Genomic DNA, 16,326 nt, shown 5'->3' with positions numbered 1-16,326 from the left:
AGAAGAATAATTTGTAAATGATTAAGTATGTTTAAGCCTGGGGACATTCTTCTTAGGTCACCCTCACTGCTTACATAATGAGGATTAAAATAGACTTCAGGGAGTCTAGCTAGCAGTCAGTTTATAAGGAAACTGTGGCAGGAGCAGCTGGGAATGGGACAAAGGGAAGGCCCACACTTCGCTGGTGTAAAGTGAAAACAGATGTCGAAATAAAGTGCATTCTGGGTACTGGTGCTAAGGGACTGAGGATGTTTTTCTAGGTAGTGAGACAATTTAAGTTATTCACTTCTTTCTCAAATCTAGAGAGGTGTGTAGAATAGTTCCTTAATTCAGCTGCTGTAGATATGTTGAGTCAGGAGAGAGAGACACCTTTACCACTTATGAGACCATGCGACCTAGAGAGCAGAAAACAATACTGCAGAATTATGAAAATGTGATTAATGACGGCTGCATTTTGGAGCTTGAGATTTAGAGTCACAGAAACAGAGACATGGATTTGCAACAGCTAATGAGGGTTCGATCTGAAGTGGGTCAGTATGGAACATGTGTGGACATGGAGTATGGGATTTGATCAGTGAAAATAAGCAGATGATAAAAGAAGACAACCATATATAGTATCAGGGAGGAGATGCTCTCCCTCTCTCATTTCACCCTAAGTGCCCAAATGATGAGGTATTTATGGGTAATGCTAGAATTGCACAGTAATCATGCCTATATATACTAAGCCTAGTACATATGTATGTATTACACATATATTATAATTAAATTTATGAAGTCAAATTATATAATCTAATATTTATATGTCCAAATGTTATCATATGCATGCATCTGCATGGTATTTAGTGTATTTACATGTTGTGTGTGTGTGTGTGTGGAGAGACTCATTTCAATGGCTTTCTCTTATTTTTTTAAACTTCGGAATTCTATTATCATTTTATTTACTTTTCCCATTATGATAACTGTATTCTATAATCTCCATCACCTATTTCACCCATCCCTCTACTCACTCTGGTTACTCTGGTAACCATCAGAGTTTTGTTCTCTATCGTTGAGAGTCTGTTTCTTGGTTTCTCTCTCTCTCTCTCTCTCTCTTTTCCATTGCTTATTTGTTAAACTAATGAATTTGAAATAAAATAAGTAAGGCCATGATGAGTAACAAGCACTGCACTTTCTCACTGTAGATAATTATAGAATAAGCAAAATAGATGGGGCAACTACTATCAGATGGTGGTACTACAGCATTATGAGCCTTGAGAAGCAAGCCTGTTTTCCCTGGTTCTTTGACAAAGCCAGTCTTCTTTTCTTCTTCTTCTTCTTCTTCTTCTTCTTCTTCTTCTTCTTCTTCTTCTTCTTCTTCTTCTTCTTTCTTCTTCTTCTTCTCCTTCTCCTTCTCCTCCTCCTCCTCCTCCTCCTCCTCCTCCTCCTCCTCCTCCTCCTCCTCCTTCTTCTTCTTCTTCTTCTTCTTCTTCTTCTTCTTCTTCTTCTTCTTCTTCTTCTTCTTTCTTCTTCATTGATTTATTTATTCATGAGAGACAGAGAGAGACAGAGACAGACAGACAGAGAGAGAGAGAGAGAAAGAAAGGCAGAGAGAGCAGCAGAGCCTGATGCAGGACTTGATCCAAATCCCAGGATCATGCCCTGAGCCCAAGGCAGACGCTCAACCACTGATCCACCCAGGTGTCCCATAGGGCCAGTCTTCTAACTATGTGCAGAGGGTTTTAAAGCTAAGGCAAGCATGGCAGTTTGCTGAGCTGAGAGGAGAGTCAAAGACTTGAGAAGAGCTGTGTTGTGTGTAGAGTACCAGAGAACAGGGAGCTGTGTAGGTGGGCAAGGCCCAGAAATGTATGTCAGGGATCCCTATGAGTTGTTAGCTGAAGGCAGGCTATATATACCCATGGCAAGTTTCTGAGAAACATAAATTATTTGCTGAGACTGGCTGACACTGAGGCCAGCTGGAAATTACATGGGTGGTAGGGAAATTCCTTGTCATCCAGAGTAAGGAAACCTTGCTCAGCACCTTGCAATCTCAGCTGAGATGCCCAGAGAGGCCAGACTTTAGAACAAGAACCACTTTCTGTTGTAAGGGCCATGCCTTGGGACAAATAACAAAAATGAAATAGACCTACTTTAGCAAAGAATAATATCAAGCCTGAAAGAATTAAGACTCTCTCCCAGAAATTTAATTGTCAGCCAGGACACAATTCAATATCCTTTAAGAGAACACAACAGAATTGAAACCGGCTAAATTATATCATGCAAAGTATTTAATATATAATCAAGATCACTTATATGAATAAGCAAACACATGTGACCTATAATTTAAAAAAAAAAGTAATTCAGGACCTTAGTAACTCAAATTATGGACTCAATAGCAAAGAGTATTAAAGTAATTATAAATATATATGGTGAAAAACTTAAAAGAAAATAGTGACATCATTAATTAATGCCTCAATTAACATCCTGTTCCCTTGTCTCCTACATGGCTTCCTTAAAGAAATGATGTTTGAATGGAATCATTGAAGATGAGTAGAAACTATTAGTTCTAACTCCACATTAACCATTAATTTACTCATCTTTGAGCTCCAAGTGTCACATTCACAGATATGTCTTTCTTGTCTACCCATATAGTTACTGTGCGTGTCCCATAGCTTGTGCCCAGTTGGTGAGCCTTTCATTCAGCCTCCCATAACATAAGGAAGGGTTTTCATAAGCCATATATAAGAACAGATTTATCCATAGAGGGTTTATCCATAGAGGGACTATGAAGGAATGATTCCGAGGTTTACATTTCACACGTAGCTGACAAGGCATATTTAAAGAGTCATGACAAATAATCGAATATATTTACTAAGTAGCATGGAATATAATCTAAAAATGGCTTTATGTTAATAAAGAAAAAAGCGTATAAGTTATTTTTTCCTCAATTATATCAGATTTTCTATCATTATGGCCAAGGAATATTATTTTGGAGAGGTATATATATTCCTGGTAATTGTTACATATATATATGATGTATATATATATGTGTGTGTCTATATATGTATATATGGTCCTGATAGGTAGAAAAATTATCTTTTTTTTAAAGATTTATGTATTTATTTGAGAGAGAGTAGGGGGAGGGGCAGAGGGAGAGAATTTCAAGCAGACTGTCCATTGAGCATGGAGCCTGACTCTAGGCTCCATCTCTCGCTCAAACCAGGAGCTAATGACCTGAGCTGAAACCAAGAGTTAGATGCTCAACCAACTGAGCCACCCAGAAGTCCCAACCTTTATCTATTTTTTTTAAGATTTTATTTGTTTGATAGAGAGAGGGAGACAGAGAGAGAGAGAGAGAGAGAGAGAGAACAAGCATGTAGGGGGGGTGGAGCAGAGGGAGAGAGAGAAGCAGGCCTCCAGTTGAGCAGAGACCTGATTCGGGGCTCGATCCTAGGATCCTGAGATCATGACCTGGGCCCAAAGGCAGACACTTCACCGACTGAGCCACTCTGGCGCCCCAACCTTTATCTGTTTCTAAGGAGATTTTTTGGACATGAGCTTTTCCTTCAGTGTTTTCTAAAAATATGCTTAAGGTTTATGTTTATTGTTGTTTTGGGGTTTTGTTTTGTTGTTTTTTTTTTTGTTGTTGTTATTCCCTTGTATTATTTAGTTTATTTAGCTTTATATTTAGGCAAGTTTATTACTGGTAATTACAACTAGAAATAGCCCAGCTGTTGTGTTTATAACAACATGTAGATTATTGCTAATATAATATAACTTTGACTTTTAATGAATCTGGCAAATTTTACAAACAAGCATGCCAGGCACATCTTTTCATGACTGCCTAAGACTCATTAATATGATTATTTTGTCAAGCATCTTGACTGACAAGTTAAATATTTCTGCCACACTCTTGTAAGTTGTAAGAACATAACATTGAAGAGGGAAGCTCTCCTTTGGTTCTAATTAAACAGGATATTATTATCTTACCATTGTTGTTTTCTAAGTACTACATGCTTTTCAGGTTTAATAAAGTAAAGGGGCAATTGAAAAATAGCATGTTTCACGCCCTGGTTAAGTTCTATGGAAAGTTATTTCCTTAGGATATGCAATCTCTCTTCAGCCACACCACATTTTATTCAATCATATGTGCCAGAGATCTAAAGATTTATATTCTTATAAATAAATGGTTACTGGTGTGCCATGGTGCAGACAGCAGAGAACAACATGGTTCCAATAAAAAGAAAATCAACATTTAGCCTTGGTCAATAGAAACATGTCTATTGAATGATAGTACACAGAAAACATCCCATTTAAGACCACTATATTACACAGTAGAGACCAAAGGACCTCTTTGGAGGCATCATCAATTCTTTTGTAGCAAATATAATAATTGCTTCTTCACTTAGAAATCACAGGAAAATCTATCCTATTTAACTAGTTTCTTTGTGAAATAGACAATATATTACTGAACACAGCGAGTGGTATAAATTACATACATATGCATATAGGAGCAGAGTAGAAGGAGCCCTAGCGATGGGTCTGTGCACTCCTATTGCTTTAGTGGGAAACTGAGCAGAAGGGGATGAAATGATTTAACAGAATCACCTCATAAATCCTTACTAGACTGGGAGGTGAAAGTCGCTTCTTTCTACTCTTTCTTAGCATTTCACGTTCCACTTTAGTAACAAATTAATAATTGTAGATTATAAAAGTGTATAGTTTTGCTTTTTTTTAAAGCATGAACATGCACAATAAAATATAAACCAAGAACCATTTAATTTTATGCTCTCAGTGCCAACAGATGGTTCTCGGGGGGTCCAGCCTTCCTTCACCATCAGTCCTGCTCAGGGTCTACGATCCGCGGGTTGTGTTTCCTGTCCACACAGTTCAAGACAAGTCACCTGGTGCTTCCTCAGCCCTACCACACACCCATTCCTGCTGCATCTCCTGTGTGAAAAGCCTAGAAATGTAGCCGTTGTTTGTTAAAGGAAAATAGACTCCCTACTCAAATGCAACTGTGAAGGAAAGAGGGTGTTGTATGTGTGTGTTCTTTAGAATTTATCCCCTTCAACATGCCCTCTTTGCTGATGAAGAAACCTGCCTCTTGAAGGTCCCCCATTTCCTCATATATTTTGTGTGGCCCATGCAAGCTCTCTTTGGTTACAAATTAAAATTTTGTAAATTTTAACAAAGCCAATTCTATCAGTTTTGTCTTCAAAAAAAAAAAAAAAAAGATGAAACAAACAAAATGACAACTAAATTTATATTTCTCCATTTTGGAGCATGGAAAGAACAATACAAAGCTCTGAAATAGCCCTGAAACAAATACCATCATAGATTTGGTTTGTGTGCTTGAAATGGATTATGTAATTAAGACCACCATGCTGTTAATCACATTCCATTACTACAATAATAGCTGATATTTATTGTCAGTTACTGCTCCATGCATTATACGTAGGTAGTGTTTAGCCATCACAAGAACTCTATGAAATTGTTTCACAATCATATCATGGCCTTGTCAAAGGTTGTTGTTTATCTAGTGCTAATAATAGTTAATTCTTACTTATCGGTAAGAACCTCTTGCTATATCAACTGTACATATGTGAACTAAATTAAACACCAGAGCAATGCTAGGAAGCAAATACTAACCCTATTTTATAATGGAGAGATCTAAGGCACAGGAGGTTTAGGTGGTTTGTCCAAAATCATCTAGCAAGGAAGTAGTTGAGTCAAGCCTGGCTTCAAATTCCAATGTGGTAGTTACTCAGGAACAGATTAGTTAAATAGACTCGAATGCCATAGTCAGCCACCATCCACTGCCCAGCTACAATCTAGTCAAAGAGTCTAGAACTGTGGCCACAGGGATGGAGAAACCTTTGGCGTAATCACATTAGAACTGAATCATGTTAGATTAGTCACTTTCCCCACATAGATGGTGGAGATCATTTTGATGAATGAATGAGATTTTCTTTTATGGGAATGAGCCCAGCATGGTGTCAAGCACATAGTAGTTGCTTAACAATGATAATCAATAATATATGCTATGTTATTCAATAATGCACATTTCTGCAAAAGGAAATTAAACTACTTGGATGGACCTACACAGCTGTTTAGAAAAGAGAAGATGTTGAAGTGAGAGAGATCGTGCACACAAGGAATATAAGCAATTAGAAGCTGTGCTACTTTATAAAAAGCAACATGTTGAAGTCATGCTTTATTCCTTTTATACTGCCCCTTAGAAACTATCTAGCATAGTAAGAGGCATCCAGGAAATCATTCTGGAAATAAACCGAGCTCTCACTACCATGCATGTAGGTTTCATGATGTATCAAATCTACCTATTTAAACAAATACAAAAATACAGGTATTCAGTACACACGAGAATAGGCTTAGTCAAAGAGACTTAAACATATCTATTTTGAATTAATTTTTCTCTTCTTATAACAGTCAGAAAATATTCCTCAGTCCTCACAAAAAACTGGATTCTGGACATGGGCAGAATTTGGATAGAAGGGCCTCTAGGGTAAGAGGGCAGGGCCGGCTTTGGGCTCCTGTTGTCCTACAATGCGTGATGCCAGTGTTGTCACTGCATTATCAGGATCAACTGATTTCTACACAATACTTACAATTCCTTAAGAAATGTCTTTCTCCAAATGCCGAGCAGAAGCTGGTTGTTTGTAATCAGTCAGGGAGGAGATAGGAGAAAGAATTTCCTTTCCTTTTTTAGTGGCTGATTTTTTTTCTCCATCTGTATATCATTTTATCTTGTAGAACTAGAAAGGAATAAATGAGCAAGTGAATTTTAAATTACTAGTTACCTTTCCCTCACACTTAACCTTTATGAAGTTGCTTAGAACCAGTTAATTAACCCAATTCGTGATTGCAATGGTCATGCTGAGCATCCATGTAAGTATATTTTAATCTATGATTCTCTCGCTAGAGACCTAATTTGTTGTTCTTGTTCAACAACTTGGAAACTAAACTACATTTAAATATAGTGGTATTTACATTTTAAAACACCTTCATTTTTTTCTTTAATGTTCTGCTCCTTCTAACTTTTATCCTTTAAAATCTTGCAAAAAATTCAACATTTTCTCCTTATCAAATATATTTTCATTTTTTTTTATATCCTGCTTATTAGCATTTACTTCTCAGTGGTTGTCTTGATTAATGTTTATTATTATGATTATCAAAAATATCAGCTAGTTCTAGTCCTTTCATTTTCTAGATATTTATGTCCGTGGAGTGTAAGTGATAATCTTATGCTCAGCAAGTTAGTTGGCTAATTAAATGTTTAGGTGAATAATGGCAGATCTATATTCAGACTTCACATAGCCTAGGTAAATTGTGAAAAAACTCTGAAAAAGTAGATAAAAGAATTCTTTTTCAAAAAAAAAAAGACTTCACAGTCTCTTATTTTTTTCTTGAATAAAATATATAATTAAAATGTATCAAAATAATCACCAAATTATCATAATTTAACTAATGAAATACATATTTATTTAAAATATAATTATATAATTTAGCTTATAAAATCTTCTCTGTGTTCATCATATTGTATCTTGAGATTTCATGTTTTTTATCCTTTCAAAAAGAGCAAATTGTGGACTCCTGGGTGGCTCAGTGGTTGAGAATCTGCCTTTGGCCCAGGGTGTGATCCTGGAGTTTTGGGATGGAGTTGCACATCAGGCTCCTCGCAGAGAGTCTACTTTTCCTCGTCTATGTCCCTGCCTCTCTTTCTGTGTGTCTCTCATGAATAAATAAATAAAATCTTAAAGAAAAGAGCAAATTGTAATTATCAAGAGACATGAGTAAAATATGTTCTTTGTAATTAACTCTATATCATTTTATGTAATTTTACTGAGAACTTCTAAGAAAATACATCCTACTGACTTGATGGAAATTATGTTAAAATATACATATATATGTAGTATAGAAAGCTACATAAATAAGCTCTTTGATGATATTAACTACAGTACACAAGTTGTGTATGTGTATACAAATATCTACATCTACATCTATCTACCTTCCAAAATTAAGCAAGTAAGAATTGACAAAATTATTTTATGAGTGGTTCTGTCAAAATGTATCCAAGCCTCTCCTTGATCTTGATTGAGTGGATTAAATTAGCTTCTTAGAAAATTATTTGGCATTTCACAAATAGTCTCATTGAATATCACTGGTGAAATACTCTACAGGAAAATCTTGGGAGAACAGAAATGAAGATGGGGAAGGAGAATCAGAAATATGTCCTTTATAAATTTTTATTGAAAGAAATAGTTGTTTTATGTCTAAAAGGATTAACATCCAAAAGCATTTGCTGAGATAAATGGCAGAAAAAAGCTTAAGTCCTTCCAGTAGAGTGTGTGTTATTACTTTAAAAAGGATAATTGGGACACCTGGGTGGCTCAGTCGGTTAAGCCTCCTACTCTGGATTTGGGCTCAGGTCATGATCTCAGGATCATGGGATCAAGCCCAGCTTCTGGCTCCCTGCTCAGTGGGAGTCTGCTTGGGATTCCCCCCTCTCCCTCTGACACCCCCCAACCAAAATCAATAATTTTTTAAGAAGAAAAAGGACAATTGAATGGTATGATTTATTAGCATTGTGGTGAGAATATTTACAGACAAGTTAACAGGAAAACCACACTATTGGACATAACTTTTCTACTTGAAAAGAGAATATATTCCAGTTGAACTGGATCCTGTAGAGGAATTGAGGCATCTGTTCACATGAGGAACTTGAGGCAATGTTCAAAATGGCCTTCAAATAAACTGGAAATGGCTACTATGTACTTATTTGGAGAAAGGATGGTATGGAACACCTGTGATCACTACATAAGTTTAGCCACAGGTGTACAAATAAAAATCATCCAAAATTTAAAAAATTGCAATATAATTCATTTACTTTGGAATTTTAGAAACTAAGTACAGTATTTGCCACTTTGCATTCACTTTAAATAGAGAAATTTTATGACATGAAATACTACAGGTGATTACTGTTTTTATTGTGCCAACACAAAATTGTTGTCTCTAGATCAGTTGTAGTTCTTGCCTAAAAATGAGAATAAAGCATTCAGTGAAGCAGCAGCTAAAGCCCCTCAAAAACATGTGCATTTACCTAATAACATAGCTTCCACATTTATAAAGTAACAGTTGATGGAGACAGATAAATATACAAACATTACTAGACATTTTAATATACCTCTCTAAACATCATATAGCATGAGAAGAAACAAATAATAAATTATTAAGGATATTGATCATTTGAAAAACAGCTCACTAACTTTAGCTGGTTGACTTATAAAAATGCACATTCTTTTTAAGTACTCACAGACATTTATCAAAATAGACTATTATAGGCAAAGACATGCTAAATTAATCTTTAATCTATGGTGACAAAAATCATAATAATGATATCCTTAGGGTAAACTGAAAGAGAAGGGCACCAAGAAGCCTCTGGAATGCTATAAATGTCCAAAATATTTTCTTAAGGGTAACATTTACACAATAGTACACAAACGTATAGATTCATGAATTTGGGTACTTTGTGTGATTGTATGCCACTTATACCACGGTAAAAAATACACTAGTATCTAAAAGATTCAACGAGAATCTAGAGTTCTACCCATGTTAAAATAACTTCTGTGTGTTGGACACTGAAAGTTCTCCATCTCTTCCTCTTTCTAAGATATCTAAGAAATAAATAAATGAAGAATGATATACGCTATATTGTTGTTTAGAATCATTAAAATTGATTAAATTTATATATAAACATATATAAATAACTATAAATAATATAAGTAATATAAATATATGTATATTTAAGGCACCATCTCTTGACTAACACTTAGCTATATGTGGTTGTCTGTTCCACTGGCAACCCCAAATAAACCATACCTTTTATGAATTCCCTTTGATTTGACCTGAGGCTGGGATTTGCTTTAACCAACAGAATGTGGTGTAAAGGACACTGAGCTAAGTGAAGGTTCCTGGCTTATGCCTTATGATGACCTGATAGCTTCCAATTCTGTAGGCTTGAGAACCCTGATAAACCAAGAAGGCTGTTCTGCTGAGGAGAACTCATGGAACAAGCACACTTAGAGTTCATACAAAGTGGGAGAGATCCATAACCCACTACCTGAATACATCCATTCAGTAAACCACCATCAAGCTGGCCAGCAAAACAACCACTCAGCCGGATCCAGCCTAGATTGTAGGATTGTGAGCAAATAAAATACTTGGTTTTTAAATCACTCAAATTTAGAGTGGTTTGTTATGCAGGAATAGATAACCAAAACCCTGGATCATTAACTTAGCTGGGGATTTATGTTAAGTATGATAATTAGGCATTGGGGTTGCCATGAGAGAGAGAGACTTTTATGCTCACCTCAGGTAAGAGTGATGAAGCATATCGTGGATTTTGAATCTTTTAAAATGTAGCCTGAATTTCTATCAAAAGAAGTATCTTTATCTTAATTGGACTTGAGTCAGTATTATGTTTGCAAAATAGCCACAGGGAGGCCTACTGACCTAGCTTTTGTATAGGAAATCAGAATGTGAATCCTAATTTCACAGGCATTGAAGAAGTTCCCAGCTTGTGTGTTTGAATCCAGAGGTTGGCATATTTAAAGGCCTGTTATATTGTCGTATTAGGATAACTTAAAAAGAAAGTAAAACAGTGTGTATTCCACAAAGGAGAATGCTTCTTTTACTTCCTTGGATAATTCAAGTAGGAAAAAAAATCTCACATTGCATAAACCGGAAATGGTTTAAATAGTCCAAATAAAGTAAAAGGCACCCAGATAACCATGAACTACAGATCAACAATAGGAACATTTTATTATAAGTATGTCCTATGCAATATTTAGAACATGCTTATATTAAAATTACTTCTCATTTTATACAAAATGCAAATTTAGCTAACCTCTGGTATTTTTATTGTCAAAATCTGGTAACCCTTAAATAATTGTAACTTCGATAGGTCGGGTGGCAAGAGGCAGAACAGGATTGGGGAGGAGGAGTGTCATAACTGGTAGAGGAACAATCAGAGAAGTAGGCAGGGAAAGGATGGAGTAAGGAAATCAGAAAAAGGAGGTAGAGAGAGTCGGGTCATTGTTTTGGAATTGGAAAAATAAACATGTTAGCAAAACATAGCTAACAGGAATGTGTAAAATGTGTGGTATTTCAGGAATGTGTAAAATGTGTGGTCAGGAACATTAAAAACATTGCATCGTTATTTTCTATAACTTCCTCTTATATCACCCAGGGGTGGGGGAACAGAAATGTAACAATTCCTGGTGCCTTGCTTTCCCCTTGTAGTTTTAACTTGTCTTTTTGGAGGACTCAAGCAGAATTTCTCAGAAAATGCTTAATCTTTCAGATTTTACCCTTGCCCATGTAACCTTCCTTGAGACAGTGAGTGTTTAGGGGGGATATGAGGACCTGATAGTGATGGGGAGGGGAGACCCACACGCTGGCCTTGACTCGGAGCACCTGTCTCCACCTGCCCCTGCATCTGCACGTTGGCTTCTCTTCTCATCAGATTTGCTGGTGAGGTGAGGAGCCCTCCCCAGAGAAGATGTGGCCCCGACTGCCGTGGAGGGCTGGGGCTGCCTCTGTTGGCCTGCACCTCCTTTACTCCTTTACATCAGGGGCTTCTCTTGGATACCTGTACCCAGGGAGACAGATGCAGGGGCCAGGAGTTTTATACTCCCTCATTTCAAAGGAAACAGATTTGGCAAGAAAATTATGAAAAACAATCTATACGTACTTCCACTATTATAAAACAGCCTAGACTTTGAGCAGAATTATTCTGTTTTCTTTATTTGAAAACATAATAGTTCTAAGAAATAGGCAAAGATCAAATATTTATAATAACGCAGGTAATTTTTTAATATCTACTGACAGATGGCCTCTGTAGATTCTGTATTTACTATCTGTGCTTTGCTCCTACCAATCTTCTTCGTTCCATATAAACTTAGTGTGTACCTGGGGGGATATCAATAGTTTATGAGTTTGATTTTAAATAAGGATCCCTGTGTTGTGGCATAGTGAGACTTATTTTACTGCTTTTTAAAATGTAATCAGTACCCCAAATCAATATCACTATTCTTTTTAAAGGCTAAGTTTTTATGTTCAGAGAAAGTTGATGCTTTATTAGTCAAGGAAAAAAAAAACAACAACTTCCTTTTAAAACATTAAAAAACACAAACATCTTAAATATGCATTAGAAACTATTAATGCTGAAGGGAGATCTGGCTGGTATAAATATTCTATACAGAGCCTCTTACATCTTTTGAAAGGTAAAGTTATTTTTTCCATGACAAATTTTTAAAAGAAAAAAATGGCTAAGTATGTTGTTTGAATTTAGTAATGCTTTGTGAGTCTACACGAAATATTACAGGATTTTAACTCTGAAACTTGAATCCTTTTTTCAGATTCTAAAGTCATTAAAATATATTTTTTACTTGGTAATGAACTTGTATTCTAGCCAAACAGCTGCATCTATGGGCTGCCAGAGTTACTCTTCATACTTTCAGGTGATTTGATTAAATTACCAAATACATAAAAGACTCTCCACAGAATGATTAAAAAGTGGACAGGGTGATGTTGGGTATGTTACTCTTAGAAGAGAAATTACTTAGAGAAAAATCTTTGTTGAGATTTTAATATATGGTTGTTTTTACAGCATTTGGCTCAAGGAGCAAAACAAAAACAGTTAAAACAATAGATTATGTAAGAATGACATTATTACTTTTTAATTGATTTCGAAGAACTTTTTAATTAATTGTATCATTGATCCTCACAGCCGCCATATACTAGGGAAAGGGCAAATATCTCCCCTGTTTCCTCCATGAGGCGACTAAGCCTCAAAGAAATCAGCTTTATAGGCCAATGTCAAATGTAAATGGCAAAATAAGCCCCAGTTTTACCCTGCTGCCTGCCTAGTACTCTAGAAGCTACTTTCATTTTTCTAATTGCTGTGGTTTGTTTAAAGTAGTTACATTTTTATTCTTTTTTTTTTTTTTTTTGTACATTTAAGTATAGTTGACACACAGTGATACATCAGTTTCAGGTGTACAATGTAGTGATGGAGCTACCTCCTGTCACCATATGGTGCTATTACAGTACCGAGACCATATCCCCAATCCTGGGCCTTTTTTTCTCATGACTTATTCGTCCCATAACTAGAAGCCTGTACCCCCACGAATCTTCATCCATGTTGCCCCTTCCACACCCCTCCTCCTGTTCTCCGTATTTATGAGTCTGTTTCTGCTGAATTCAGTTTATTTTCTGCTGCATTTATTTTCCTTGTTTGTGGTTTTTTTCTTTTTTTGTTTTTTTTTTGTTTGTTTGTTTGTTTTGCTTTTTATTTCACCCGTAGTGTACTGAGAGCAGGGATTGTACCTAACACATCAGTTCTCATCTACACCAACACACATTTGGTGAATTGGAGTTTCAATTTTAAGGCCAAGAATGAAATGGCCTTATTACAGAAATTAAAAATGAAAGTTAGAAACCTAACCCATCTTCCTTTTTTAAAATAGATTTTATTTATTTATTCATGATAGACACAAAGAGAGAGAGGCAGAGACACAGGCAGAGGGAGACGCAGGCTCCAAGCAGGGAGCCCAACGCGGGACTCAATCCCTGGTCTCCATGATCACGTCCTGGACCAAAGGCAGATGCTTAACCACTGAGCCATTGAGATGCCCACCTAACTCCTCTTTTATCATGTCTTTAACTAGGGGGAAGAAAGAGTTACATACGCTTGGTAGGGCGTTATTTTTGAATACAATAGTGATCACAACTAGATATGACACGTGGCGTTAACACAGGCAGAACCAACAGCCAAAAGTCACATCTGCCAAACTTGGTGACACAACAGCCTTGTCTTTCCAATCAAGACTAAACTCTGTAGGGGGACTACTTCTTTTGTGATAAGGAAAGTCCTAAAGTATTATGCAATTGACAGAATTTACTATGCATTTATGGTATTATGAGTTTACTGTATTTGGGTTCGTTCAAATAATTTCACATATCTAGTAGAAATTGTATCTTATGTGATGATTTAATCTAACCACAGCTGCGGCAATATAAATTACACTTAAGACTATGCTGATTGATTATAATCAGTTGTAATCATGTCTTATAATTACATTGCATTCTAGAGGCAGAGGCTGTTTAAGCCTACTCAGCACTGAGCTATATAAAGAAGATTATTTGTTACTTCTGACAGTCTCAGTCAACATTCAAAATTGCCTGCAAACAATAAGTTTTATTAAATTTATTGTCCAGGCGTCAAATAAGGTTCTTGATTTACCCGCAGAAGTTGAAACGGAATTGTAAGCCAGCCTAATGCTTATTAACTACTATTTACACTGAAAATATTTTTTGTAAAAACATTCATAATTCAGAGCATGGGTTACATTGATGTAGCATTTTTAGGTACGTGGTATTTCAAAGTATATATATTTTACTTAAAAAAGTAATCAAGTGAGAAGATGAGGAGTGTGAGGGGGTATAGATGAAACAAAATTAGCAGAATATTGGTAATGTATTAAAGCAGTGTCATGAGTATGTAAAGGTTTGTTATATTATTGTTTAGTGTATATATGCTTAAAATTTCCACACATATATATGAACTTTATTTATTTATTATTTATTTGTTTATTTTTATTTTTTTGCTTTTCCTTCAGCTAGGGCTTTATTTGTCAGAAGGGCGTTATGCTTGACCTCCAAATTTGGCTGGCAATTTACTGATAAGATTCATAACCTTTGGGTTGCTCTGATATTTTAACATGTTTACTGGGTTCTGGGCTACATCCTGGAAGGCCACCATAACTTCTGGATCCTACAGAGCTGCAAGAACCTCTGGGTCACTAAGAATTTCATTAAACCCAGGCATTCCTGCCATTCCAGTCACTCCCCTGCCAACCCAGGCATCCCCCCAGGAAAGCCACCTTGGAAAGAGCCATACTGAGCTCCTGGTTGTCATCTGGCTTCTTCCTGCCTCTGGGCTCTCATGTTCTTCCCAAGCCTTCTCAACCCTTTCTATTCTTTCTTTGATCTCTTGCTCTTCATGTTTTGTTTATACTTTCTCCGATGTTCAGCAATTTTCTGGGCCCTCGGTTGAACTTCTTTCAACATTACACTAGCATGTTCATCATAATCCAGTTTACAAGCAAGGGCAAGATCATGTGCTGCTCCTTCCCAATGACCCAGAAGTCTGTGTGCTTTCCCTCACAACTTCTAAGGCTGAGCTGAATCAGGATTTATTTCAATAGCTCTGTCACAGTCTCAAGTGGCACCATTTGGCTTCTGTAATTTGATGAAGACACTGGCTCTCTTAGCATACAGAATGGCCAAGCACGGATTCAGTTGGATGGCATCTGTGAGCAAGTCCATGGCTTCCTGTAGTCCACCATCATTTAGGACATCAATGGCAGCCACTCGTTTATCATTTGCCTGATCCATCATTTCCTCAGTTATCTCTACATTTTCACCTCCCATTTCTTGAGGGGCATCAGTATCTGGTTGAATCACACCTTCATTGTCAATTTCTAGATCACTTTCCTCACCTGATGGTTCATCGGTCTTCATGTTTTCCTCCACCTTCTTACTACCTGTTTTTTCTTCCTTGATATTGTCTTTTGATTTAGTTTTATGAGTAGCAAGTGGTATTTTACCCCCCATGCTCTCCACCCACTCCTGCAGGAAGTGCATTTCCTTGGTGGGGGGAATGCTCGGATCCTGCTGACACACTTTCAAGAAGGCCCGAAGCTTGCTCACTTTGTGGGGATCCATGGTCCAGAGGCGGTGACAGGTGGCAGGCGGCAGGTGGTTGAGGTTGGGGCCCAATTCCAGGCGTGGGTACTAGCTCAGCGTGACGGTGTGAAAGGGGCTATATATAACTTTATATTGTATTCCTATTGCCCTATGATGTTAAGAAAGAACTCAAACTAATTTGTCACCATAGTGTCACATGCTCTTTCACCTCATGAAAAGAAAGCCAGGTTTATCAGGAGAGAGAAGACCAGGAATGAAGAGAGTCAACAGAGAGCTCGTGAATCTCCATACTCTACTGTGGTAAGGAAGAGAGACTCCTCCACTTCCCAATTTGAATCATAGGGGGAGAATTTGAAGTGTTTCGGTATCACAGAGACCAGTGATTGACACAGGATGGCAAAAAGCTAAGGGAGAGAAGGTTGTGGTATTTGCCAGTGATGACAGATGCTTGGCAAGTGAAAGCCAACTGGACATATGCAGAAAGGGTAAAAATTTCCTAGGATACTGTAGAGACCAAGGAAGATGGGCACAAGTGAGGAATCTTGAAAACCCCCAACC

At 36.9% G+C, this 16,326-nt stretch overlaps 1 pseudogene; it reads right to left on the bottom strand.

Moving 5' to 3' along the window:
* Positions 1-14,704: 14,704 nt before the first annotated feature.
* LOC140637532 (hsc70-interacting protein pseudogene) lies at positions 14,705-15,786 on the bottom strand (annotated as a pseudogene).
* Positions 15,787-16,326: the final 540 nt, after the last annotated feature.

The sequence above is a fragment of the Canis lupus genome, chromosome 8 (assembly GCF_048164855.1).
Source record: "Canis lupus baileyi chromosome 8, mCanLup2.hap1, whole genome shotgun sequence".
In the NCBI taxonomy this organism is placed as follows: domain Eukaryota; kingdom Metazoa; phylum Chordata; class Mammalia; order Carnivora; family Canidae; genus Canis; species Canis lupus.
The sequence above is the reverse complement of the archived record's forward strand: the minus strand, read 5'-3'. Positions and strand labels throughout refer to the sequence as shown.